Source organism: Canis lupus, chromosome 17, assembly GCF_003254725.2.
Source record: "Canis lupus dingo isolate Sandy chromosome 17, ASM325472v2, whole genome shotgun sequence".
NCBI classification, from domain to species: domain Eukaryota; kingdom Metazoa; phylum Chordata; class Mammalia; order Carnivora; family Canidae; genus Canis; species Canis lupus.
Window position 1 is genome coordinate 49,407,976 of NC_064259.1, and position 27,604 is coordinate 49,435,579.

Sequence of the window (27,604 nt, forward strand, 5' to 3'; positions counted from 1 at the left end):
AAGCAGGTTTCTCATATGATGCATATCTGGGAGGGCCTAAGTCATTTAGGATCTTTGTCAAGATCCAAAATAATAAACAGGAATGATGCCAAATCAAACACGGGATAATTGTAAAGCCCCACACACTAGGCAGGAGGAACAGCAACTCTGACACAGTAGAAACAGCTTTGTGTTTGGAGTCTCAAGATCTACGCCAGTCTCAGATCTTCCCTTTACTAGCTGACTCTACTTGAGCAAGCACTGCATTCTCTGTAGCAGGTTTCTCAGCTCAAAAAGGGAGCACCTTCATTTCTGAAAGTACAGAATTGTTAGAAAGAACCAGTGATTTAGATTATAAACTGTAAAAAACTAACATAAAACTCTGAGCCTACTGTGATGTTAAAAAAAACCCAAGATGTATAAGGAAGAGTGGTGTGAAAGATAAGCCTGACAGGCAATATACTATCCCTTCTTTGCAGCTGTAAGAGAAGAAAGGACATTAGGTACTGAAAGGACTTTCAGGAGAGATTGTTAAGTATAAAAAGCAGAGCTGCCAGGTTTGTGAGCTGCCAGGTTTGCCAGGTAGAAAACATATGCAGCTATTTGCTTTTTTATGGATAAAACACCTGTGAAAAGAATAGAACCCAGATTGGAAAGAACTTTTTTTTTTTTTTTTTTTTTAGAAGTACAACTTTTAATTTGTAAATGACATGATCCTGTCCATAGAAAATACTAAGGAATTCATAAAGAAGTATTAGAACTAGTAAATTTAGCCAGATTGGGGATATAAAATTAAATAGATAAAACATTAATTGGATTTTTAAAAAAGATTTTATTTATTATTTCAGAGCAAGCCTGAGTGCTCCCACAGAGGGAGAAACAGAATCCTTGCTGAGCATGGAGCCTGACTAGGGGCAAAATCTCAGGATTCTGAGATCACAATCCAAGCCAAAAATCAAGAATAAGATGCTTAACTGACTGAGCCACCCACAATCAATTGTATATCTGTATATTAGCAATAAACAATCAGAAAATAAAATTAAGGAAACAATTCCATTCACAATAGCATCAAAAAAATTGAAATATTTAGGAATAAATTTAACAACAGAAGTGCAAGGCTTGCACAGTGAAAACTATAAAACATTGGTGGGAGAAATTAAAGATCTAAATAAATGTGAGACAATCCACATATGCAATTTTTTAAAAAAAGATTTTATTTATTCATGAGACAGAGAGAGAGAGAGAGAGAGAGGCAGAGACACAGGCAGAGGAAGAAGTAGGCTCCATGCAGGAACTCGATCCTGGGACTCCAGGAACAGGCCCTGGGCTGAAGAGAGAGAGGCAGAGACACAGGCAGAGGAAGAAGCAGGCTCCATGCAGGGACTTGATCCTGGGACTCCAGGAACAGGCCCTGGGCTGAAGGTGGCGCTAAACCGCTGAGCCATCTGGGCTGCCCTCCACATACGTAATTTAAAAATGGGCTCAGTCCCTGGGTGGCTCAGTCGGTTAAGTGTCTGACTCTTGACTTTGGCTCAAGTCATGATCTCAAGGTGGTGAGCCTACTTGAGAATTTCTCCCTCTGCCCCTACACTCTGCTCTCTAAAAAAAAAAAAGATGAATTCTCTGGTATATAAATTATACTTCAATATAACTTAAAAAAGATCTCTGTGAAGATATGCAAGAACTAAGAATGAGTAACACTGAGCAGCTCTGGAAAGGAGAGCTAGGTACCTAGGACTAGGACTGGGAAGGAGACAATAAAATATTCTTTTATATGTTGAAAATTTTGTACCATGTGATTGTATTCCAGTTTATTTTTATTTTTTTATTTAAAATTTTTAAAAAATATTTTATTTATTTACTCATGAGAATACACAGAGAGGAGAGAGAGAGAGAGAGGCAGAGACATAGGCAGAGGGAGAAGCAGGCTTCATGCAGGGAGTCTGATGTGGGACTTGATCCAGGGTCTCCAGGATCACACCCTGGGCTGCAGGCGGCGCTAAACCGCTGAGCCACCGGGGCTGCCCTGTATTCCAGTTTAAGAAGTGAAAATAAAACAAAAGCCTACAGAAAAGAGTGCAGCTATAGAGGTTTCATGGCTTTGGTGAGCTCAACAGAAGTAAAGCATATATAAGGCTTAAGAAATGTCCTACCCACAGAAAGGAAGGTGATAAATCTGCTCTGTCAACATGCTCTCACCATCTGAAGCACAACATGCTTAGTTCAAGGAGACATGTTTAAAAATAGGATATCAGCAAACAATAGAACCAGGGAAGCTGCCAATTTATAGGAAAGGGGAGTGGAAAGCATGTCCTGTGAAAAATGGTTCACAGTGAAGACCTGAGAGGAAATACTTCCGGGAAGGAAATGGGAACCCAAGAGGAAGATTAGCCCTATTTCTTGTGCCTTTTTTAAAAAAATTTTATTTATTTATTCATGACACACACACACACAGAGAAAGAGAGAGAGAGAGAGAGAGACAGGCAGAGACACAGGCAGAGGGAGAAGCAGGCTCCATGCAGGGAGCCCGACGTGGGACTCGATCCCAGGTCTCCAGGATCACACCCTGGGCTGCAGGCGGCGCTAAACCCTGAGCCCACCTGGGCTGCCCTTCTTGTGCCTTTTGAAAGCAAGGCTGGGAACAGAGCGAGGGAGTACAATAATCGGAGATTTTGGATCTCCAGAAATTAAGACCTTTGATAATGGAGCCTTAGACACATAAACAAGCTGCCCATGCATAATGAGGGAGGGTGGAGCTCTCTGCAAGCAGAGGCTAGGGTGCCTCATGGCACAGATGCAGCAGAAATGACAGTCCCTTCCAAGCCCAACTCTCGTGAACATAGAGGATACAACCAGTCACGCTATGCACCACTGATTTGATTCAATGAGGAGCTTGGTGTGTGTGTGTTTCTAGTTCAAATCTCTTTCAGATTAATTCCTGCCTATAAAAAGTCAAACATTTAAAAAATAGAACAAGTCTAAAAATAAGTTCTCTCTCAATAAAATATATTTAGTTAGAACTCTAGGATGGTGAAAATCCAAAGGACAAGTGTTTTCAAGGATGTGGAGAAGTTGGAACCCTCACATACTGCTGGTGGGAATGCAAAATTGTGATATTTTGGATAAGAACAGGGCAGATCCTCAAATGGTTAAATGTAGACTGCTTATGCCCCAGCATATATCTGCTCCCAGGCATATGCCCAAAAGAAATGAGGACATACATCCACACAAAAACTTTGTAAAGGAGTATTCACAGCAGCCTTGTTAATAACAGCCAAGGAGAAGAGATCCAAATATCCATTTACTGGTGAGTGAATAAATAAAATATGTAATGGAATATTCATACAATGGAATATTATTTGGCAATAAAAAAGAATGAATACACTGCTACAATATAGAACTTTGAAAAACATTAAGTGAAAGAAGTCAGTCACAAAAGGTTACATATGGTATGATTCCATGTATATGAAATGTCCAGGATAAGCAAATCTACAGAAACAGAAAGTAGATTAGTTACTTAGTTACCACAGCCAGGGGCTGGGGCAGCTGTGAGAGGTTGGGAAAAATGCAGAGGGACTTTGCTAATGTGTACTGGGTGTTTTTAGAGGGCGTTGAAAATGTTTTAAAATTAGATTGTGGCGATGGATGCACAACTCTGTGAATACTAAAACCCACCAAACTGTACATTTTAAGTAGGTGAATTTTATGGTATGTGAAAAACCTCAAAAAAGCTGTAAAAATGTATTTATTTTCCAAACTGAAATAATGTAGATTATGAAGACTTATTTGGAGAAAAAAGCTTATGTTCTCTGGTCCTACATCTGCTGTTTCTAAATCAGATATAAGAACAATGAAATTGAACACCAATAAAAAAAAAAAAAAAAAGATATAAGAACAATGGAAGGGGACCAACAGTGTCATTTTCATTTAATAAAGCATGAACAATCCCAACAAAAATGTGGACACTGCATGTTCTTGGTACAACGTAGCACTACACACACTATGGCTGGGGCCAGCACAAACTGTCAGAATCATGCAATCATGCAATGTTAACTTCTACAGAGTCACAACAATAATCACAATGTGCAGGTCTCACTGTGTCTGACAATCTGTGCTGATGACCCACCAAGGGACAGGACATCTGTTTTGCTGAATTCATTAAGGATGCCGTTGGTAAACCAAGTCTCAGCTATCTCCTCAGATGATCTCATCATCCCTTAGGGCCTGGGTGTCAATCAGCTTACTCAGTCCTCTGCAATGAGGCTTACACAAAAGATTTAAGTGACTTCAGAGCAACTGACATTATCAGCCACCATGGTTTCAAACTTTCTGTGGCAGAGTCTTGGAGGAAGACACATGCTAGCTGGCTGGCTGGCCACTTCTGTTTTAATTTCTATTATTATGATAGCAAACTCACCTTTGGATACCTTATTCCACAACAGGAAAAGAAAATAATTCCTACTATCTCAGAGATATATCAGGCTTTTTAAGTATTTTTAATTTAATTAAAATCTAGGTGAGACTCAATTCCCACATTTATTGATCAAAGATACCTTCAGATAGGCTCCATCCTCCCAAAAGCTTTTCAATTAAAAAATTATTTTTGGGTAGAAATTGAGCTTAGAAAAATATATCCAATGTAGGAGAAAGGCCATGTTTTCTTACATGACCTCATATAGCTATTCTTCATGTAGGAAATTTGTTATTGCTGACATTTTGCCAGTCAGATGCCTGCTTGGAGACGCTTTTCTTTCAGAGGAATGGGTTCATGCTAGTTCATTTATAACCACTGAAGTTTAGGACCAGAGATACACACTGATAAGACAGATCAAAACAAGAACTATATAGTTTATGGCACAAAGGACAGCCTTTTCTTGTGAAGAGTTTTTAGATCACATGTCAACTGTAGTTTCAATAATAAAATTTACTAACCAATAAAGAGTGACACAATCACAAACTGTCTAAAACACAAAGTTTTGATATATATTTAATTCCTACAGATGAAATTAAAACTTAAAAAAGCAGGCACTTAGGTGATAACTGTCTATTATTCATCATTATAGAATCAGAACTAGATTTTTTTCCTGCAAGTTTGGTAGATGAGAACTATGAAAAATCCTCCTCAGAACATTAAAATGGCACTGTGTCTGCATAACAGATCCTCAGACGAGTTCTTTTCTTTTGTTAATCTTCTTTCAGACTAGAAGATTTATTTTTTTTAAATTTTAAAAGATTTTATTTATTTATTCATGAGACGAGAGAGAGAGAGAGAGAAAGAGAGAGAGAGAGAGAGAGGCAGAGACACAGGCAGAGGGAGAAGCAGGCTCCATGCAGGGAGCCTGACGTGGGACTTGATCCTGGGTCTCCAGGGTCACGCCCTGGGCTGAAGGCGGTGCTAAACCGCTGAGCCACCCGGGCTGCCCTAGAAGATTTAATTATTACCTAATTGAACTTGTTAAAATATACCATTTATTTAAGGCTATACATTTCTCTCTAAATATAGATTTAGCCACATCCCTTAAGTTTTGGATATGTACCTTTACTATCTTTAATGAAAAAAAGTATATTTTCAATTTTTAGTCCTATAATCCAAAAGTTTAGAATGAGGTTTTAAAAATTTTATCTATTTAATGATAAAAATTATAGTTGCTAAATTCCAACCTTATTGCATTGTGGTTAGAAAATATAAACTTAGGCATACATCTACTTTGGGGATTTATCAACATTTTGCTTAAGTACAATTAATTTTTGTGAATATTCTATGAGCATTTAGAACAAGTGTGGATGCTATGTCTTGGAAAAAATATAGATATTTTAAATCAAGCTTATTATGTTGCTAGCAAAATTTATCTGTTACATGTCAAAATCTGAAAAAAATTACTCTTGCACTTGTCACATTCTATATTACAACTGCAACTGGATGATAGAAAAATGAATACATTCTGGTTGAAAGCACAGCAATAATTTTGGAAGTCTCTAAAAGACTTTTCCCTCCTTTTATTTTTTTTTAAAAAGATTTTATTTATTCATAAGAGACACACAGAGAGAGGCAGAGACACGGGCAGAGGGAGAAGCAGGCTCCATGCAGGGAGCCTGATGTGGGACTTGATCCAGGGACTCCAGGATCACGCACTGAGCTGAAGGCAGACGCTTAACCACTGAGCCACCCAGGCATCCCTCTTCCCTCTTTTTAACATTAATAGGGATAGGGTAGATTCTCAAGATAAGCAACATTTAATTAAAAAGAAAAAGGGAAAAAAAAAGGAGGCACCTTGTGGGCTCAGTCAGTTAAGTGTCTGACTCTTGATTTTGGCTCAGGTCATGAGATGAGCCCCACATGGGGCTCCACACTGGGGTAGGGAGTCTACTTAAGATTCTTTCTCCCTGTGTGGTCCCCTCCATCCCCCTACCTTTGCTCAGGCACAAGTGTGCACTCTCTCTCTCTCAAAAAACAAATAAAAAAACCCCTCTTGGTATAGAAGTTTATATTTCCAATCTTCCGGCCAAACTAGAAATTATTGGCAGAAAGTGGAAATAGAGGAATTTCCATGTGTTGCAGTTAGGATATGGACTGGAAAGCAATTTGGTACTAATGTAGGAAACTTATATAGCTTATGATCTAAGAATTCCACTTCTGGGTATATATGCCAACAACAGTTTCACACAGATCCAATGGGGGGTATGGACAAGGGTGTGCCCTCCCATTATTTGTGGCGACGGGAGCTGACAACAACCCGGGTGCCTATTATAGGGAAAGTAAGTCAGTGAACTGGTAGATGCACCAATGCTGCATTATGCGACTACCAGAAACCTAATTTTATATATGTAGAGCAATGTAGATAGATGTTAAAAACACAATGCTTACTGAAAATAAAAAAAATCGTATACCTTTTATATAAGTTGAAAACACATGCACACAAACAATACACATTTTGATAGAACTCTTGTAAGCCAAAAGATACTTGCATGACAAGACCAGTTGCCTATGGAAAAAGATGAGTGAGGATGCAATGTGGGGATATATTTTTAAAAAGAGGCCACGAATCTAGGAGTACACATTTAACTCAACCTTCAGCACCTAAAGTTAAAATTTTAAAAAATTTATCTTGGCATAAAAACAGTGTGTAATACTTTTCTAATCCTACTCTTTCCCTCTGCTTCTAGGAGGATTTATTATGACTAGATTGGAGGTACAAATAGGTATTTAAGGCAGAAACCAGAACACAATGAAAAGCTTGAGAACCTCCCTTTCCAGCTCATAACTAACATTCTGTGCTTGATCAGTCTGGCTTACCTCACTTTTTTTATTAATGTCAAATAAAACATGCTTCTTGAAAAAAAAAATCAAAAGACACATTATAAAGGAAAAAATTTCTAATTCCATAATTTTAAGATAATTTGTTAATATTTGTTCCAGTCATATACACACATGAATATATTACATATATGGTTTATATCTTGCTTTTTATCTCTTAACATATAATAACACTGATCTTTTGGGTTCCAAGATACTGCTTTTGACTGTTGTTTCTTTCCATACAGGAGTGTGATGGGAAGACTGATATGAAATCAGTCTGTTTTATAAAAATCTAAGAATTACTGGTAAACATTTACTAAATATTACTAAAGCTCTCATTTTATTCTCTTGTGGAAGCCTCTTTGTTTGGCAGTTTGTGGTGTTCATTTGCCCAACTGCTGGTACCATGGGCCATTGGAGGTAGTAAGAGGTCAAAACCAGAAATAATTCATCTTCAGCTTTTTCTCCATGAATGATGATAAACTTGATTTTCATTTTTCGTAGAGACAGTAGTAAATTACCCCTCTTCTCGGACCTTAGTACACAACCAAATACTGAGAAAAATAGAAGGGGAAAGGAGGGAGAAAGAAAAAAGAGAGGAGAGAGGGAGATCCTGTGTGCCCACAGTGACAAACATGGCAGGAACATGAAAGGGTGGAGGAGGGGAGTAACCAGAGAAACGAGACACACACAGCAACAGACAGTAGGACAACACAGAATGGGGTGGGGAGGGGAGACCACAAGTGTACAAAGAGTGGGTGCACAGAGGCAGAAAGAAAGAATAGAGGAGCAGACAGCCTGCAAAGACACAGTAGTGAGAGGGAAACAGGAACTGTAGCACACAGACACAGTGGAGAGGCACGGGGTGGGGGGTGGGGAGCACGGCAGCTGCCTTTATCCCCTTATGTTGACTTGTTGACTTCATATGTACAGAGTTTAAAAATGTCCCAGGGACACATGTTTAGGGAAAAAAAAAGCATTAGCACAACTAAGGAAACCTGGGCTAAAGACAAGATTGGCGGTTCATAAAAGAAGAAATATTAATGGTCAATAAATACAGAAAGAGGGGATCCCTGGGTGGCTCAGCAGTTTGGCGCCTGCCTTTGGCCTAGGGCATGATCCTGGAGTCCCGGGATCGAGCTCCATGTCAGGCTCCCAGCATGGAGCCTGCTTCTCCCTCCTCCTGTATCTCTGCCTCTCTCTCTCTCTCTCTATCATAAATAAATAAATAAATAAATCTTAAAAAAAGAAAATAAAAGCTCAGCAGGTGTGGTTAAGGAAATGTGAACAAGAGTAGACACTGTAGGGATCCCTGGGTGGCGCAGCGGTTTGGCGCCTGCCTTTGGCCCAGGGCGCGATCCTGGAGACCCGGGATCGAATCCCACATCGGGCTCCCGGTGCATGGAGACTGCTTCTCCCTCTGCCTATGTCTCTGCCTCTCTCTCTCTCTCTCTCTCTGTGTGTGACTATCATAAATAATAAAAAAAATATACATATATTTAAAAAAAAAAAAAAAAGAGTAGACACTGTACTTCTGGCCTGATGGCAAATACTAACATGCCTGCTACAGGTAGGTATTGACCAAGTTAAAATTATTCAATACTGGTGAACAAATAATTGATTCAACATTTAAGGAGGGTGCTTTAGCAGTGTGGATTAAACACTTTCAATTCCCAGAAATTCCATGTTCAGAAATGTATCTAGAAGAAATAGAAAAATTCATAAAGATGTAACAGGACTACTCATCAAAGTGCAGACTATGATAAAGAAAAATTCATCAAAAGAATTTAAAGATCTGCCATTAGGGAACTGATGAGATAAGTACTGTACTTGTGTAATGGAACCCATAAAGCCACTAAAAATGGCTACATATCTGTATTAAAATAAATAAAATAATTAAAATAAACAAAAAATGTCTACATTAAGTATAGAGCTTCAAAACAATATACATAGTATGATTTCATTTTTTGACTGTTTCTCTCCATATATGAGCATGACTGTAAAAACTATAAAAATGGAAGAAATACTGGTTTACATATAATTAAACACTAATAAAACTCTTGTTTTATTCCCTCATGGAGGCCTCTTCTTTTGGTATTTAGCTACATTATCCAAGATCAGCAGTAGGTATGTGAATCATAAAATATACAGCTGGAAACTCATTTGTGAAAACATTAACCATGACTATTTCAGGATGATGAGAATTATGGGTGATTTCCAAGGTCCTTATATTATCTGAACACTTTATATTTAGTAAGTTTTTTTTTTACCTTTATACTCAAAAGAAATATTTGACAAAAAAGAAAACTTTTGACAAAATATTTGGTGATAAAGAGAAAGATGCAAAGTGGTAGGAGCATCAACAGAAACTATCCTGACAGGCAAGTCCTCAACAGTCTGATGAAGAAACATAAGCATGGTTCTAGTTGAGAGGAAGGAGCCTACGGAAAAAGGAAGACATGAATACAAGAGAGACAGAGAAATACTGAGAAAATACATGAATGGATTTTAGAAAAATATGATGGCACACAGGCTTAATGAACCTCTTCTTCCGTAACTGAAAGATGTGGAAAAAAAAAAAAAAAGTGAAAAGAATATTCAGAATCTAGGGAGCTCAACTCATACCACAAAAATTCCAGAAACACTGGAGAAAAAACTGGAACCAAATTTAAGGAATTTTCCTACACAAAGGATCATGCAGAAGGGTAAAAGGAGAGTCAATTAAATTCAAAATACTGCACTGAGAAGAGACTGAGGCAATTAGTGGCTCAGAAGAAGAAAAATATCCCAACTGGAGACATGCTCTTAGTGAAAAAAAATAGCACCTCCTGCCAGAGCCAGAATGATTTACTATATACCCTCTTTTGGCAAAGAAGTCAGAAAAAGGTCTGGAAAATAGTCTCTTTACTCTAAATATCTTAGGTGCATTACTAACATTTGCCAGAAAAAAATAAGAACATAGCCACATCATTGCCATTGCCATGACAATGCCATGAAAGCAGTCACCAGCTTACCCTTAAATAGTACAGTAACAAAACTCCAAGGGCATGTCCCAAAGAATTAGATACCTTCCCTACTTCCACACTTGGTAAGGTGGCCACCAGCTTCTGACTTTTATAACAATGGCAAAGAAAAATGTCATCTCCTGTAGCTGGGCGGTTTTAGAATTATCTACTATCTCCCTGCTTTTCCTAAACTCTGATGGGCAAAAGAAATAGAAGAAATACACAATTAGCCTTTCAGTTTATGTCCTGGGATGAGGGTCAAAGCAGTATCTTGCAACAGGTAATAAAACAGGATAGAGAATTCAACCACATTCCTTGTGGGCAAATAAAATGGTTTCCACAGAACTGTTCAGAGACAAAGACAAGTAATCTGAAAACAAAAGACAAAGACATATGAAAGGAAAAAAAGAATTAAAAAAAAAAAAAGAATTTATTTTGTAAGGAAGTTGACCCATTTCAGCCAATAATTTATACTCTCATTCTAGAGAAAAATAAAAAGAACATGAGCCTAATGAAATAGATCGAAGACAAACTAAAATGAGAGGAGATTAAAAGGCAGTTAACAAAATTAACACAATTCATCAAAAAACTAATGAGTATCTCCTCAGTGTTGGAGAAACAAGGGCAGTTACTAAAGAAGAAAACTGAGGACAAAAATAATAGCATTATACCACTGCAATAGAAAACAGAAGTTTAATTAAAAACTAAGAAAACTTAGCCAGTGGAGTAGATCACAGATTGAGAAAGTCTCCTAGGGACACCTGGGTGGCTTGGCGGTTGAGCGCCTCCCTTTGGCCCTAATCCTGGGGTCCTGGGATCAAGTCCTGCATTGGGCTCCCTCATGGAGCCTGCTTCTCTCTCTGCCTATGTCTCTGCCTCTCTGTCTGTCTCATGAATAAATTAAACCTTAAAAAAAAAAGTCTCCTAAAATGCAAAACAGAAACATGAATAGACATATTTCCAAAGAAAATATGTGGATGGCCAACAGACCCATGAAAAGATGCTCAACATCACTGATCATCAGGGAAATGAAAATTAAAACTGCAGTGAGAGATCACCTCACACCTTTCAGAATGACTAAAAACAACACAAGAAATAATGGGTGTTGTCGAGGATACAGAGAAAGGGTAACTCTCTTGCACTGCTGGTGGGAATGCAAACTGATACAGCCACTGTGGAAATCAGTATGGAGGCTCCTCAAAAAGTTAAAATAGAACTACTATAAGATTTTAATTTTAATTGCACTATTGGGTATTTATCCCCCAAAATATAAAAACACTAATTCAAAGGGATACATGCACCCCAATGTTTATAGCAGTACTATCTACAATAGCCAAATTATGGGAACAGCTCAATTGTCCACTGACTGAAGAATGGATAAAGAAGATGTGATAGGGGAGCCCAGGTGGCTCAGTGGTTTAGCGCCACCTTTGGCCCAGGGCCTGATCCTGGAGACCCGGGATCGAGTCCCACGTCGGGCTCCCTGCATGGAGCCTGCTTCTCCCTCTACTTGTGTCTCTGCCTCTCTGCCTCTCTCATGAATAAATAAAATCTTAAAACAAAAAAAAAGATGTGATATATACAATAGAATATTAATCATAAAAAAAAGAATGACATCTTGCCATTTGCAATGACATGGAAGGAGCTAGAGAGTATTATGCTAAGTGAAATAAGTCAGAGAAAGACAAATACCATATGATCTCACTCATGTGTGGAATTTAAGAAACTAAACAAATGAGCAAAAAGAAAAAAAAGAGAGAAGGGCAAACCAAGAAATAGACTCTTAGAATATGATCCTGGTGGGAATGTAAAATGGTACAGTCACTCAAAAAGGTTAAACAGGGAGCTACCATATGGTCCAGCAATTCTATTACTAGGTATATACCTAAGAATATTGAAAAAATATGTCCACACAAAAACCTATATATTAATGTTTACAGCATTTTTATAATGGTCATAAAACAGAAACAATCCAAATGTCCATCAACTCATGAATAAACAAAACATTGTATATGTAAATGGAATATTATTCACCTGTAAGAAGCTATGAGTATTGATTCATGCAATAAAATGGAGGAATCTTGAAAATATTATGTTTAGTGAAAGAAGCCAGACACAAAAGGCCACGTATCACATGATTCATTGATATGAAATGTACTGACAAGGTAAATCCGTAGAGACACCAAGTAGATTAAGGGCTGTAGAGTGGGGAGAGGTAGAAGAGGCTGAGAAACAGACATAGGGTTTCTTTTTGGCGTGACAAATATGTTCTGGATTTAGTAGTGACGGTTGTATAACCTTCTCTAAATATACTAAAAACCATTGAATTATGTATTTGAAAGAGTAAATTGCATAGTACGTTACTTTTATTTAAAAAAATTAATAGATATTGACCAATACTGAGACATACTATAGGAAAATAACTTACATTAAAAAAATGGTAAGAATCCAGGAATGAAATCCAGAAGCTCATAGGGAAAAATATATCGGGGTTGCCTCTGACACAGAAACATTAAGTGCTTATGCTCAAGAAAGGGGAGTAAAATTGAAAGAATTTTGAATTAAGGATTACCCAAAAGTTTTATATCCAACCAAGTTGTTTTTATGTAAAGAGAAAGATAGTCCCAAATTGTAAGAACTGAAGAGATGCTCATTCCTGAACAACTGTTTAAAAAATAGCCAAACAACAGAATTATTTAAATAGACCCATAGTTTATATGAAAAGGCTTTTATCTACTGGCCTGTATTCAAAAATATAATTAATATAAAATAGTGATTTTGCTTACAATATGGAATAGGTTATAATTCTTGAAAATAAAGCTAGTCAACATAGTAGTAATATTACCATAATGAAATGAGACAAAATTCACAAAATACTGGTAGGCTGAAGGTAAGTATGTGTGTGCCTTAGTGGGTGGGGAGAAACAGGACAAATACAATCAGTTTCTTAACTTTTCATATGATGGAGTCAATAGATACTATTTTATATCTGAGGGTAATGAGAAAGTGATTTAAGCATAGTATTTGATGAGATTATTTAATGGCTGCTAAGTTACCAGAAACAATTCAATAGATGTTGAACTCTTGGAAACAAACAGGGTTGCTGGAAGAGAGGTAGGGAGGGAAGGATAATTAGGTGCTGGGCATTAAGGAGGTACTTGATATAAGGAGTACTAGGTGTTATATGCAACTGATGAATCACTAAATTCTACCTCTAAAACTAATTTAAAAAATTCAATTCAAAGAAAATCATATAGCAATGAACAAAAGACTGGAAAGAGTAGGAAACCATTAAAAATGATAAAACACCCTGAAGAACCAAAACAATTTTGAAAAAGAACAAAGCTGAAGGACTTACACTTCTTGATTTCAAAACATATTATAGTACAGTATGGTAATATAACTGTGAGTACTGGGATAAAAACAGACAAATACATCAATGGACTAGAATAGAGAGCCTAGAAAGAAATCCTCAGGTTTATGGTCAAATGATCTATTACCAAAGGATCTTTGACCCTTGAAAAGATGCCAAGACTACTCAAAGGGGAAATTTATCTTTAACAAATGGTGCTGAAAAAACTAGATATCCACTTCCCAAGAATGAAGCTGAGCCTTACTTTACACCATCTAGAAAAATTAACTAAAAATGGATGAAAGGCCTAAACATAAGACCTAAAGCCATAAAACTCTTAGAAGAACACATAGGGGAAAAGTTGCATGGCCCTGGACTTGGTAATGATTTCTTGGATATGTCAGCCAAAGTTACAAACAACAAAAGTAAAAATAGACAACAAGGATTACATCAATATTACATCTGCGCATCAAAGGACACAATCAACAGAGTGAAAAGGAAGAAAAACTTACATATCTGATAAGAGGTTAATATCTAGAATATATAAAGAACTACAGCTTAATGACTATAAAAAATAAATGACCAAGGATGAGCAAAGGACTTGAATAGACATTTCTTTAACAATGATGTACAAATGGCCAACAAGCATATGAAAAGATGCCCAACATTACTAATACTCAGAAATGCAAATCAAAAACACCATGACACTGCATACCCAGTAGGATGGCTGCAGCAGCAGCAACAACCAGGAAAAGGCAATGGCAAGGACATGGAGAAACTGAAACTCTTGTGAACAGTTGGTGGGACAATAAAATGGTGTAGCTGCTGTTGAAAAGTATGGTGATTCCTCAAAAAATTAAAAATAGAATTACCATATGATCCAGCCATTCCACTGAAAACAAAGTCTTGAAAATGTATTTCTCTAACCATGTTCACAGCAGCATTATTCACAATAACCAAGAGGTGGAAGCAACCCAAATGTACACTAAGGGATGAATACATAAACAAAATGTGGTACATACATACAATGGAACATTATTCAGCTTTAAAAAGTAAGAAAATCCTGTCATGTGGTGCAACATAGATGAACCTTGAAGATTATGCTAAGTAAAATAAGCCTGTTACTAAAAGACTCTGATTCCACTTATATGAAATTATCTAAAATCCAGTAGAACCAGGGGCTCAGGGGAGAGGGAAAGAGGGAGTTGTTTAATGGGTATAGATTTTCTGTATTATAATATGAAAAAGTTCTGAAGAATTTGTCTGATTCATGACAATGTGAATATATTTAACATTACTGAATTTTACATTTAAAAATGGTTTAGAATTTTTTGTAATGTGTTTTTTAAAATATATTTTGAAAAGATTTTATTTTGGGACGCCTGGGTGGCTCAGGGGTTGAGCGTCTGCCTTTGACTCAGGGCCTGATCCCAGGGTCTCATATCGGGCTCCTCCAGAGAGCCTGCTTCTCTCTCTGCCTATGTCTCTGCTTCTCTATCATGGATAAATAAATAAAATCTTAAAAAAAAAAGATTTTATTTCTTTGAGACAGAGAGAGAAAGAGAGAGAGAGCGCATGAGCAGAGGTAGGGGCATGGGGATAAGCAGACTCCCCACTGAGCACAGATCCTGCTGCAGGGCTCAATCCCAGGATCATGGAATCACAATCTAAGTCAAAGGCAGATGCTTAACCAACTGAGCCACTCAGGCCCCCCGTCGTGTGTGTGTGTGTGTGTGTGTGTGTGTGTGTGTGTTTACCACATTAAAAAGTTCACTTGCCTCAGTCTGAAATGGCACTTTGTATAATAAACACTTAATAAACATGAGAACAGGAAAAAGTAATAAAAATAATAAAATTTAAACCAAACATATTTGCTATAATCTTACAGTTACGTAGAATAAATTTATCCAAAAAGAAAAATGCTCAAATTCAGTGGAGGAAAAAGTTAAATTCAACTAGATGCTACTTACACTTGAGCAAAGTGACCCAGAAAGGCTCAAATTAGAAGGAGAGGCAAAAAGAAACTGTGCAAATGTAAGTTTTAAAAATTGCTCAGTGGTTTAGCGCCGCCTTCAGCCCAGGGCCTGATCCTGGAGACCTGGGATCAAGTCCCACATCGGGCTCCTTGCATGGAGCCTGCTTCTCCCTCTGCCTCTCTCTCTCTCTGTCTCTCATGAATGAACTAATAAAATCTTAAAAAAAAATTGCACTGGATGAAGTGGAATCAAAGACAAAACATTAAAAATGGAAAACAAAACTTGCTTTGTATGATTTATGGTATCACAGTGAATAAAAAGTGTCATGAATGTTTATGTGCCAGACATAAACATATAAACCTTAAATTACCACAAAGATAAATCAACCTTCAAATATACTCTTTTAAAAAATCTTCTTTGCCATCTCCCACTTGTTTACCATCAATACTTTAAGCTTATGTGTCTATCCAACTCTTGTGCATGACAACACTGTACCTTTTTTTAAGTAAGCTCTACTCCCAAGGTGGGGCTTGATCTCATGACCTCTAGATCAAGAGTTACATGCTGTGCAATGAGCCAGCCAGGTGCCCCTAAGTATACTCTTTCAAGTCATTAACAGACCAAGGAAACCAATATTTGGGAAGAATATAACTAATAAAAGTGAATGGCTAGATATAATTGGAATGTCATAATAAGGAGACTCCACTTCCCTTATAACACCGTTGGAGTACTTGTCTGTGCATTGAGCCATGAAGAAAATCTCTATATATCCTTAAAATAGAAAAAGAACTGAGCACAATCTCTGATCACAAAACTTTAATAAATCCATCTTTAAGGAAATTAAAAAAAAAAATCCCCTAAGCTTTCCTCTGGGGTCAAACAGGAAATCCAAAGCTACAATTATAGAATACCTAGAAAGTACTACTAATAAAAATACCACAAATTTAAATCTGTTAGATATATATCTAGTTTTCACTTAGGAATCTAAATAAAGAGTTGGATAAAGCAGCCCTCCCCTCCTTATACCACCACCACCAAAAATAGATCAACTTTAAGTTGATGACTTTTCTTGGAGCCATCAGAAAGTTGAGGTCACAAGTCAATCTTGGTCCAAAATCTAAGGAGAAATTGTTGCCTTCAGGGAGATAAGAGACATGAGCACCAGATTATCTGGAAGAGATATAGCTGGACAACATTAAGAAAGATGGAGATTGGATTAGGTAGAGACCTAAGAGTGTGGCAAGCGTGTGAAGCCCCTGGAGGCTACAGAAACTGGGGGAGTCTGTACCTTCTTGCTGGCTATTTCTCTATAAACTCCACCAGGAAAAAGATTGAAGAGTTTTATAAAAGTGTCTGTTACAGTGCAGACCCAGGAAATAGGAACAGTAGCTGTTGTGGGAAGAGTACCAAACAATCTTGTAGGGATGTCAGTAGAATAAGGACTTCCAGGGACCTGTCCCTTCCCTAGAAACACCAAAAGAAAAAAAAAAAAAAAAAAGAAACTGGCAAGAACTGTTAAAAATATCAACCTAATCAGAATTCCAGAAGATAGTCAAAGGTTTATGGCAACTAAGTGAAAACTTAAGTAGAAGCAAGGCCACTTAATCAAGATAGGGGAGCACTGTGGCTTTTAAAGTACCCTTCCCAGTCACGGCATTGAAGACAGTAGCCTGTATGCATAGTGCAGGTACATGCTTCTAAAGGAAGCACAAAGTATGTTGTTCCTAAGGAATTGTTTCTTTGGATAATTTGAGTATTCCCTAAAGGACTGACACAAGGAGCCTGTCTTTGTTTCACTAAACTTGGAACCCTTTAAGGTCATTTTAAAGGATCCAATTTCTTTGAAAACACTGAAAACTAAATGAAAACAGTATTACTGCATATGGAAATAACTAACCATTAGGCACACTGATAGGGAAAAAAGCAGTGAGAATTTTGGGGAAATGGGGTTTTGAAAATCTCTCATGTACCCCAGGGAAACCAGAAAATGCATGAATGCATGTACAGAGAAGACCTGAGAAGACCATAAAGTTTCACAACTAGCTGATCTGTAGGTTCAGTGCAAGCTACAATTTGGCTAAGGCAGAGTTGTAAATGGCCTCACCAAGCACTGGAGTCCCTAATACACAGATAATCTACAAAAAACTGCAGAATTTTCCCCCTTTCCCTTTCCCCTTTTCCTTTCCTTTCCTTCTTTTTGGCTTTCTCTTGGTTCTAGATACTTAAGGCAATCTGTCAAACAATTAAAGATTTTATTTTATTTATTCATGAGAGAGAGAGAGAGAGAGAGAGAGAGAGAGAGAGAGAGAGAGGGAGAGGGAGAAGCAGGCTCTATGCAGGGAGCCTGATGTGGGACTTGATCCTGGGTCTCCAGGATCATGCCCTGGACTGAAGGCGGTGCTAAACTGCTGAGCCACCGGGGCTGCCCCAATCTGTCAATTAGTTGACTAATGAACTAAAAAAAAAAAAAAAAAAAAAAAAAAAAAAAAAAAAAAAAAAGACACACCAGAGACCAAAACTACAGTCTGTATAAACATAGTTCAGAAAAATCATTAAACATGCCAACAATTTTAACCCACAACAAGCAGTAACAACAAGCCCTAGGGAAAGAGGAGGACAATCTGATTCCCAGAGTGACCACATCATGATATTCAAAATGTCAAGTTTTCAACAAAAAATTACAAGGTATCCAAACAAACAAGAAAGTATGGGACACTTACAAGAAAAAAAACAAAACAAAACAAAAACAGAAACTGCCTGTCGGGAAGCAGAGACATTGGACTTACTATATGCTTTTTTTTTTTTAAACTGTATGAAGACTTTAAATCAACTGTCCTAAATATACTTGAAGAGCTAAAGGAAACCATGGACAAATAAAAAAGAGGAATGATGTCTCACTAAATAGAGATCATCAATAAAGAAAAATAAAAAGGAGAAAGTAGAAATTACGAAGCTGAAAAGTAAAATAACTGAAACAAAAAATTCACCAGAGCAGTTCAACAGCATTATTTGAACAGACAGATGAATCTGTGAACTTGAAGACAGCATAAATGAAATTATCCAGTCTAAGGGACAGAATGAAAACAGTAGTAGAAAAAGAAAAGTGAACAGGTGCCATCAAGCTTACCAACATATGCAGGGTGGGAGTGTCAAAAGGAGAAGAGACAGGAAGAGTCAGAAAGAATATCTGAAGAAATAATGGTTGGAAATTTCCCAAATTTGATAAAAAATATGAATCTAAAACTGAAGAAGTTCAATGAACTCCTAGTAGAACAAACTCCCCACCAAGACACATAATAAACTCTTAAAAGTCAAAGATAAAGAGAATCTTGAAGCAGTAAGAATGAAGAAACTTGTAATACAGAAGGACCATAATTTAACTGCCAGTTTCTCATAAGAAATGATGGAGGCCAACCGGCAATAGGATGACATTTAAAGTGATGTGAAAAACTGAAAAAAGAAATCTGTATCTGGCAAAACTATCTTTCAAGAATGAAGGTGAAATTAAGACATTCCCTGATTAAAAAAAAAAAAAAAAAGACATTCCCTGATAAACAAAAGTTGAAAGAATTCATTACTGGAAGACTTGTCCTATAAGAACTGCTAAAAGTACTCCTTCAGGCTGAAATGAAAGAAAAAGAGGCAATACATGAAGCCATGTGAAACAATAAAACCATATGATGCTATATGAAGAAATAAAAGTGGTAAACACAAATATATAGATACATATAAAAGTCAGTAATATAGTATTTCTGGTTTATAACTCCCCTTTCTTTTCCGATGAGATTTCAAAGATAAATACGTAGGGGTGTCTGGGTTCATTAAGTGTCCAACTCTTGATTTTGGCTCAGGTCATGAGATTGAGCCCCATTTCGGGCTCCATGCTGGGAGTGGAGTCTGCCTGGTATTCTCTCTCTCCCTCCCTCTGCCCCCCTCCCACTCACATGCACAAATGCTAAAAAACAAACAAAAAAACACAAAATAACAAAAACAAACCACAAAACCAAAAAGCAATCTATGTTAATGGGTACAGGAAGTCTAAAGATATTATCTGTGACTATAACAATTAAAAGGATCAGAGGCAGGGGCACATGGGTGGCTCAGTTGGTTAAGTGTCTACCTTGGGCTCAGGTCATGATCCTGAGGTCCTGGGACTGAGCCCCACATCAGGCTCCCTGCTCAGTGGGGAGTCTTTTTCTCCTCTTTTTGCCCCTCCCCCTGCTTGTGCTCTCTCAAATAAATAAAATCTTAAAAGATAAATAAAAGGGTAAGAGGCAGAGTGATACAGAAGTAGGAGTTTTTGTATATTACTGAAACTTGGTATCATATGATATTAGGTTGTTATACATGTAAGATGTTAATTGTAATTCCCAAGGTAAGCACTAAGAAAATAACTAAAAAATATAAAGGAAAGGAAATGAGACAGGAATCAAAATGGTTCATTATAGGAAATCTGTTAAATACAAAGGAAGGCAGTAATAGAGGAACTGAAAAGGAAAAAATTTAAGTAGGACATTAACAAATGGCAAAATTGCCAGTCCTTTTCTATCAGTAATTACTTTAAATGTAAGTATATTAAACTCTCCAGTTAAAAGGTTGAGATGGCAAAATGGATTAAAAAAAACCATGATCCACCTACATGTTGTCTAAAAAAGACTTCATTCATTCACTCACTCATTCATTCATTCATTCACTCATTTTAAAAGCTAAGGCAAAGATTTTTAAAGATTTATTTGTTTTAGAAGGGAGGGGAGGGTCAGAGGGAGAGAGAGAATTCAAACTCTCCACTGAGTGCAGAGCCTGACACAGGGCTCGACCTCACATGATCCTGAGATCATGTGAGCCAAAATCAAGAGTTGCTCAGCCGACTGAGCCACTCAGGTGCCCCAACTAAGGCAAACGTAATAAGATCATACAGACACCTGCATTGAGGCTGTTTTCTTATACAGGTGACCCTTGAACAACACAGGATAAAAGGATGCTGACACCTGAAGGTAGCAAAAAATCATGTTATATAAGTGGATATTTCCCAGCTATATTGTTCACATCCATGCTGTTCAAGGCTCAGCTATAATTTAAAATGACACAAAGACATGTGGTGGGATTGATGCCTGAGCCCATTTCAATTAGATTCAGTATCATATTCTTAAGAATAGGATTTGTATTGCTGCCAACTGAGTTCCTTTCATCAGAAGGGGTCAGATATATGTGTTATTCTGGTAATATCCTACAATTCCAAGCTATTACTTCTGGAACCTGTAGTCAGGACCTTTGGGTGAGAAAGAAATCCACACTCAGGAAAGGCTGACCCCCAATCCTGTCTTTATCACAAAGTCCATTTTGTCTTTATTACAAACCCATCCTGGCAAATGTCAGTATGTGACAGCCTGCATTGAGAATGTTATTGGTGCCATACCATTTTTACCAGATGTTATTAATGGAATGAAATCATTCGGCTCTGGCCCCCTCCATAGCACCCACCAGAGAAGGACAGGGTCCTCAATCAACAGGGTCCTCTTCCTTCAAGTGAAGATGTACCACCCAAACTGTCATCCCCTTGCTGTCCCACATTACCATTTCCATTTTGAAAAAGACTCACTTTGGATCCAAAGACATAGTGTTTGAAAGTAAAAGAATGGGAAAGATATCCCATGCAAATAATAGAAATGAGAAGAAAGCTTGAGTGGCTCTAACTAATATCAGACAAAAAGAGACTTTGTGTTAAAACTCATTACAAGAGATAAAGGGGATTATTTATTGATAAGAGGGTCAACCCATGAAGAAGATATAACAATTATGAACATATACCTATAATAGAACTTCAAAATATATGAAGCAAAAATGAACAGAACTTGAATGGAGAAATAGTTCCTCATTAATAGCTGCAGACTTCAATATATCACTTTCAATATGATAGAATAACTAGATAAAAGGAAGGAAACAGAGGACTTGATAATGCTATAAATCAACTAGACCTAGTAGACATGCCAGAACGCTCCAAAAAAAAGCACAATCCTCTCAAGGGCATCTGAAAATTCTCCACGAGAATCACATGCTAGACTATAAAACAAGTCATAATAAATTTAAAAGGACCGAAATAAAACAAAGTTTATTCTTTGACCACAGTGGACTGAAACTAGAAATCAATAACAGAAAGAAATTTAGAAAATAAGCAAAAATGTGGTAATTCAAACAGTCAAACTATTAATGGTCAAAAAAGAAATTGCAAGGGAAATTAGAAAAAGCTTTGAGATGAATGAAAAAGAAAACAAAACATACCAAAACATTGGAATGCAGTGAAGGCAGAATTTAGGGGAAAAAAATTTATATCCGCAAAAGCAGTGCTCAGAGGAAATTCATAGTTGTAAACACCTATATATTAAAAAAAAAAAAACAAAAAACAAAAAACATATAATTTTTTCTTCCAAGTTTTTATTTAAATTCCGGTTAGTTAACATATAGTTTAATATTAGTTTCAGGTGTAGGATTTAGTGATTCATCACTTACACAGAATAATAATTTCAAATCAGTAATTGAACTTTAAACTGTAAAGAATTAGAAAAAAAAAAGGCAAACTAAACCCAAAGCAAGTGGAAGTAAATCATAAAGATTACAGTGTAGATAAATAAAATATTAACTAAAAAAAAAGAGAAGGATAAATTCTTATAAACATACCAACTATACAAACTGACTTAAAGAAGAAACAAAATCTGAGTAGACATACAACAAAGATTGAATCAGCAATAAATGTTCCCCCAAAGAAAACCACATGACTAGTGGCTTCACTGATGAATTCTACCAAACATTTAAAGAAAGTTTCAATCATTAACACCAATTCTTCTCAAACTCATCCATAAAACAGAAGATGAGAGACAGTGTCCTAACTCATTCTATTAAGTATTACCTGATAACAAAGGCAGACAAAGGTATCTCAAAAAAACTATAGAACAATATCCCTTAGAAATAGAGATGCAAAAGTCCTCTTCAAAATTTTAGCAAAATGAATCCAGTGGCATATGACAAGAATTATATATTAAGACAAAGGAATATTTAAGGATTTATCTTAGGAATGCAAGGTCGGTTCAATGTGACTATCAATATACACCATATTAACAGAATAAAAGGAAAAAAGAAAAGACTCAGGTGATCATCCCAGTAGATGCTGATGCATCTGGCGAAAACCACAATGCTTTTATGGTAAAATACTCATCAAAAAAGAAAAAAAGGAAACTTCTTTAACATGATAAAAGTCATATGAAAACCCAAAGCTAACATCATTCTCAAAGACGAAAGACTAAATGCTTTCCTTCTAAGATCATGAACAAGACAATGATGTCCACTTTTGCCACTTTTATTTGACACTAACATCTGGAAATTCTAGCCAGATCAATTAGGCAAGCAAAATAAATAAAAGGCACATAAGTTGAAAAGGAGGAATTAAGACTATCTCAAGCCATAGATGACATGATCTTAGACGTAGAAAATCCTAAAGAATCCACAAGAGGGGCAGATAGGTGGCTCAATGGTTTAGCGCTGCCTTCAGCCCAGGGCATGATCCTGGAGACCCAGGATCGAGTTCCATGTCGGGTTCCCTGCATGGAGCCTGCTTCTCCCTCTGCCTGTGTCTCTGCCTCTCTCTCTCTCTCTCTCTCTCTCTGTCTCTCTTGAATAAATAAATAAAATCTTAAAAAAAAAAAGAATCCACAAGAAAACTGTTAACAAATGAATTCAGCAAAGTCATAGAGTATAAAAACAACATGCAAAAATCAATTATGTATCTATACACTAGCAATAAATAATGCAAACATGAAATTAAGAAAACAATTATACTTAAAATCGCATCAAAAAGAAAAACTTACTAAAATTTATATGGAATTTCAAGGGACTCTGAATAGCCAAAATAGTCTTGAAAAAGAAAAAAAAGTTGGAGGTCCTACACTTTCTGATTTCAAAATTTATTATAAAAATACAATAAACAAAAAATAGTGTGGTATGGCATAAAGAAAGACATAGGACCAACAAAATAGAATAGAGAGTCCAGAAATAAACCCATCACACATATGGTCAAATGATTTTGGATAAGGATGCCAAGACCATTCAATGGGTGAAAGACTGTCTTTTTTTTCAACAAATGGTGCTGGGACATCTAGATATACACATGCAGAAGAATGAGTTGAAGTCTTACTTTACACCATGTACAAAAAATTACCTCAAAATGCATTAAAAATCTAAACAAGAGACCTAAAACCATAAAACTCTTAGAAGAAAACAGGAGAAAACCTTAATGACATTGTATTTGGCAATGATTTTCTGGATATGACACCAAAAGCAAAAATTGACAAATTGGATTATCCTAAATTAAAAATGCCTGTGCATCCAAAAACAATTATCAATGGAGTGAAAAGGCAACCCACAGAATAGAAATAAAATTGCAAATGAGGTTTAAGAGGTTAATATCCAGAATACATAAAGAAATCCTACAACTCAACAACAAACTTGATTAAAAAACAGGCAAAGGACCTGAAAAGATATTTGTCCAGAGATGATATACAAATAACTAATGAACACATAAAGATGTCAACATCACTAATCATTAGGGAACTGCAAATCAAAACACAATGACATACCACTTCACACCCATTAGGATGACTACTATAAAAAACAAAACAAGTGTTGGCAAAGATGTGGAGAAACCAGAACCCTTATGCACTGTTAGTGGGATTGTAAAATGGTGTCGCTGCTGGGAAAAATAGTATGGTAGCTCTTCAAATAATTAAAAACAGAATTATCATATGATTCAGCCATTCCACTTCTGGCAATATACCCCCCCCCAACTGAAAACTGGCTCTTGAATAGATATTTGCACACCCATATCCACAGCAACATTATTCACAACAGTCAAAAGATGGAGTAACCAAGTGCCTACAGACAGATGAATGGATAAGCAAAATGTGCTATACACATACAATGGAACATCATTCATTCTTAAAAAAATAAAATCCTGTTACATGCTACAATATGGATGAAGCTTGAGGATGTTTTGCTAAATGAAATCAGCCTATTACCAAAGGACAAATAATGTCCGATTCTGCTTATATGAGGTACCTAGAGTAGTCAAACTCATAGAGATAGAAAGTAGAATGGTAGCTGCCAGGGTTGAGCATAAGGCAGAATGAGGAGTTGTTTGAATGGGTACAGAGCTTCAGTTCTGCAAGATGAAAGGAGTTCTGGAGATGGAGAATGGTGATGTTTGCACAATGATGTGAATGTACCTAGTACCACTAAGCTGCACACTTAAAAATGGATAAGATGATACATTTTGTAATATGTATTTTACCAAAATTAAGACTAAAAAAAGAGAACAAGAAAATCAGATAAAAAATTTAACCAAGAGAGTGAGAGACTCATACATTGAAAACTACAAAAAAATTGCTGGAAGAAATTAAAAATATAAATAAATTGAAATAGATACTGTATTCACAGATGAGAAGACTTAATATTAAGATGGCAATAAACTCCAAACCAATCTAGATTAATGCAATTAATATCAAAATCCCCATGACCTTGAAATGGAAAGAAAAGCTGATCCTAAAATTCACATGAAAATACAAGGAGGCGGGGCAGCCCGGGTGGCTCAGCAGTTTAGCGCCGCCTTCAGCCCAGGGCCTGATCCTGGAGACCCAGGATCAAGTCCCATGTCAGGCTCCATGCATGGAGCCTGCTTCTCCCTCTGCTTTTCTTTCTCTCTCTCTCTCTCTCTCTCTCTCTCTCTCTCTGTCTCTCATGAATAAATAAAATCTTAAAAAAAAAAAAGAAAAAGAAAATACAAGGAGGCTGTATAGCCAAGTAGTCTTGAAAAAGAACAAAACTGGAAATTCACATTTCTCAATTTAAAAACTTACTACAAAGCTACAGTAATCAAAAGCAGTGCAGCAATGGAATAGAGATAAGTATATAGATCAAAGGAATACAATTGAGGGCCCAGAAATAAACCTTCATATCTATCATCAGCTGATTTTTGACAAGAGTGCCAAGACCATACAATGGGGAAAGAATAGTCTCTTTAACTACTGGTGCTAGACAACTGGCTATCTATGGGGAAAAGAATGATATTTGACCCATACCTCATTATCATACACAAAAATTAGCCCAAAAAAATCAAATATGCAACTGAAAGAGCCAACAAGTATAAAATACTTAAAAGAAAACACAGAGATAAGTCTTCAAGACTTTGAATTTGGCAATGGTTTCTTAGATATGACAACAAAAGCATAAGCAACAAAAGCAAAAATAAGACTTCATCAAAAGTAAACTGTTGTGCATCAAAGGACAGTAACAAGTGAGTGAAAAGATAACCCAGAGAGTGGGAGCAAATATTTGCAAATTATATATATAGAATATATAAAGAATTCTTGCAATACAAAAACAAAGAGATAAACAATTACCAGTGGGCAAAGACCTGAATAGACATTTCTCCAAAGAACATATACATATGGCCAACAAGTGCATGAGAAGATGCTTAATGTCATTAGTCATTAGGAAAGGGAAAGGCAAATCAAACCCACAATCAAAATGACAATTAGTATGAGATATCACTTCACAACTATTAGTATGGCAAAAAAAAAAAAAAAAACCCACAAAACAAGGTAAATAAAAAGTGCTGGCAAATGTGGAGAAATCGGAACCCTCAGACATTGCTCTTGGGAGCAGAAAATGGTATATCCTCTCTGGAAAAGAGTTTGGTAATTACCCAATAAACTAAACACAGAATTACGATATGACCTAGTATTTCCATTCCTGAGTATATAACCCAAAAGAACTGTACATAGCTGTTTAAATAGAAACTTATATACAAATGTTCATTACTGCTTTATACAGCGGCCAAAAGATGGAAACCTAAATGTCCATGAACAGATGAATGGATAAAAAAAATGTAGTATATACACACAATGAAATATCATTCAGAAAAAAAACAATAAATTACTGATACATGATAGGACGTGTATGAATCTCAAAAATATGTTCAAGTGATAGAAGTCTGACATATGGGGCATCTGGGTGGCTCAGTGGTTGAGTGTCTGCCCTTGGCTCAGGTCGTGATCCTGGGCTCCTTGGATTGAATCCCACATCAGGCTCCCCACAGGGAGCCTGCTTCTCCCTCTGCCTATGTCTCTGCCTCTTTGTCTCTCATGAATAAATAAATAGAATCTTAAAAAAAAAAAAGGTCATCTATTGTATGATTCCATTTATATGAAATACACAGAATAGGCAACAGAGGGTGACTGCTGGAGTGATGAAAAAGTACACAAACCAGATAGTGGTGATGATATAAAACACTGTGAGTACACTCAGTGCCATGGAATCGTACACTTTAAAATGGTTAAAATTGTAAACTTTATGTAAAGTGTGTTTCACCACACACACAAAAACCCTCTACCAAGATCTTTTGTCCTTATCTTCCCTATAGAACAAAAAGCCTTCATCTGTTTCATCCTCAATTCTTCACCTACCTTAAAAAGAGTCATACCGTACTATTTCTACATGTAATCACTATCATTTAATACCTACCAAAACCTCAATTATGAGAAATATTTATGGCAAACTGCCTGAAGGTCTTGTGCCTCCTTTCCTCTACACAAGTGTTCTCTAAGTTTTTTTTAATCATGCAGTTCTATTTTTTAATCATGCAGTTCTATTGATAAAGTATTTCTAAGCACAAATTAAAGTAGATATTTATTTATAAGTTAAAAAATTATGACTATACTACTTATAAAACATGCACAGAAATATAATTTTTTAAAAAAATATAAATTTTAAAAGGTTGAGAAAAATAAAAACAAGTCTAGTATTTTTCTTTCAATATCTTTCTATACTCAATGATCCCATTTCTCAAGCATCCCTCTTTGGAGAGCACTCCTCTAGATACCCTCAATTTTATTCTTGGGTTAAAGTAATAGTCCGTACTTGCTGACCCCCTGAAATCTGGCTTTACCGA

At 36.5% G+C, this 27,604-nt stretch overlaps 1 protein-coding gene across 1 annotated transcript in view; it reads right to left on the bottom strand.

Annotated features, from left to right (window-relative positions):
- ALMS1 (ALMS1 centrosome and basal body associated protein) overlaps positions 1-27,604 on the bottom strand; it is a 215,606-nt gene that overhangs the window by 11,771 nt on the left and 176,231 nt on the right. The window lies entirely within an intron of this gene.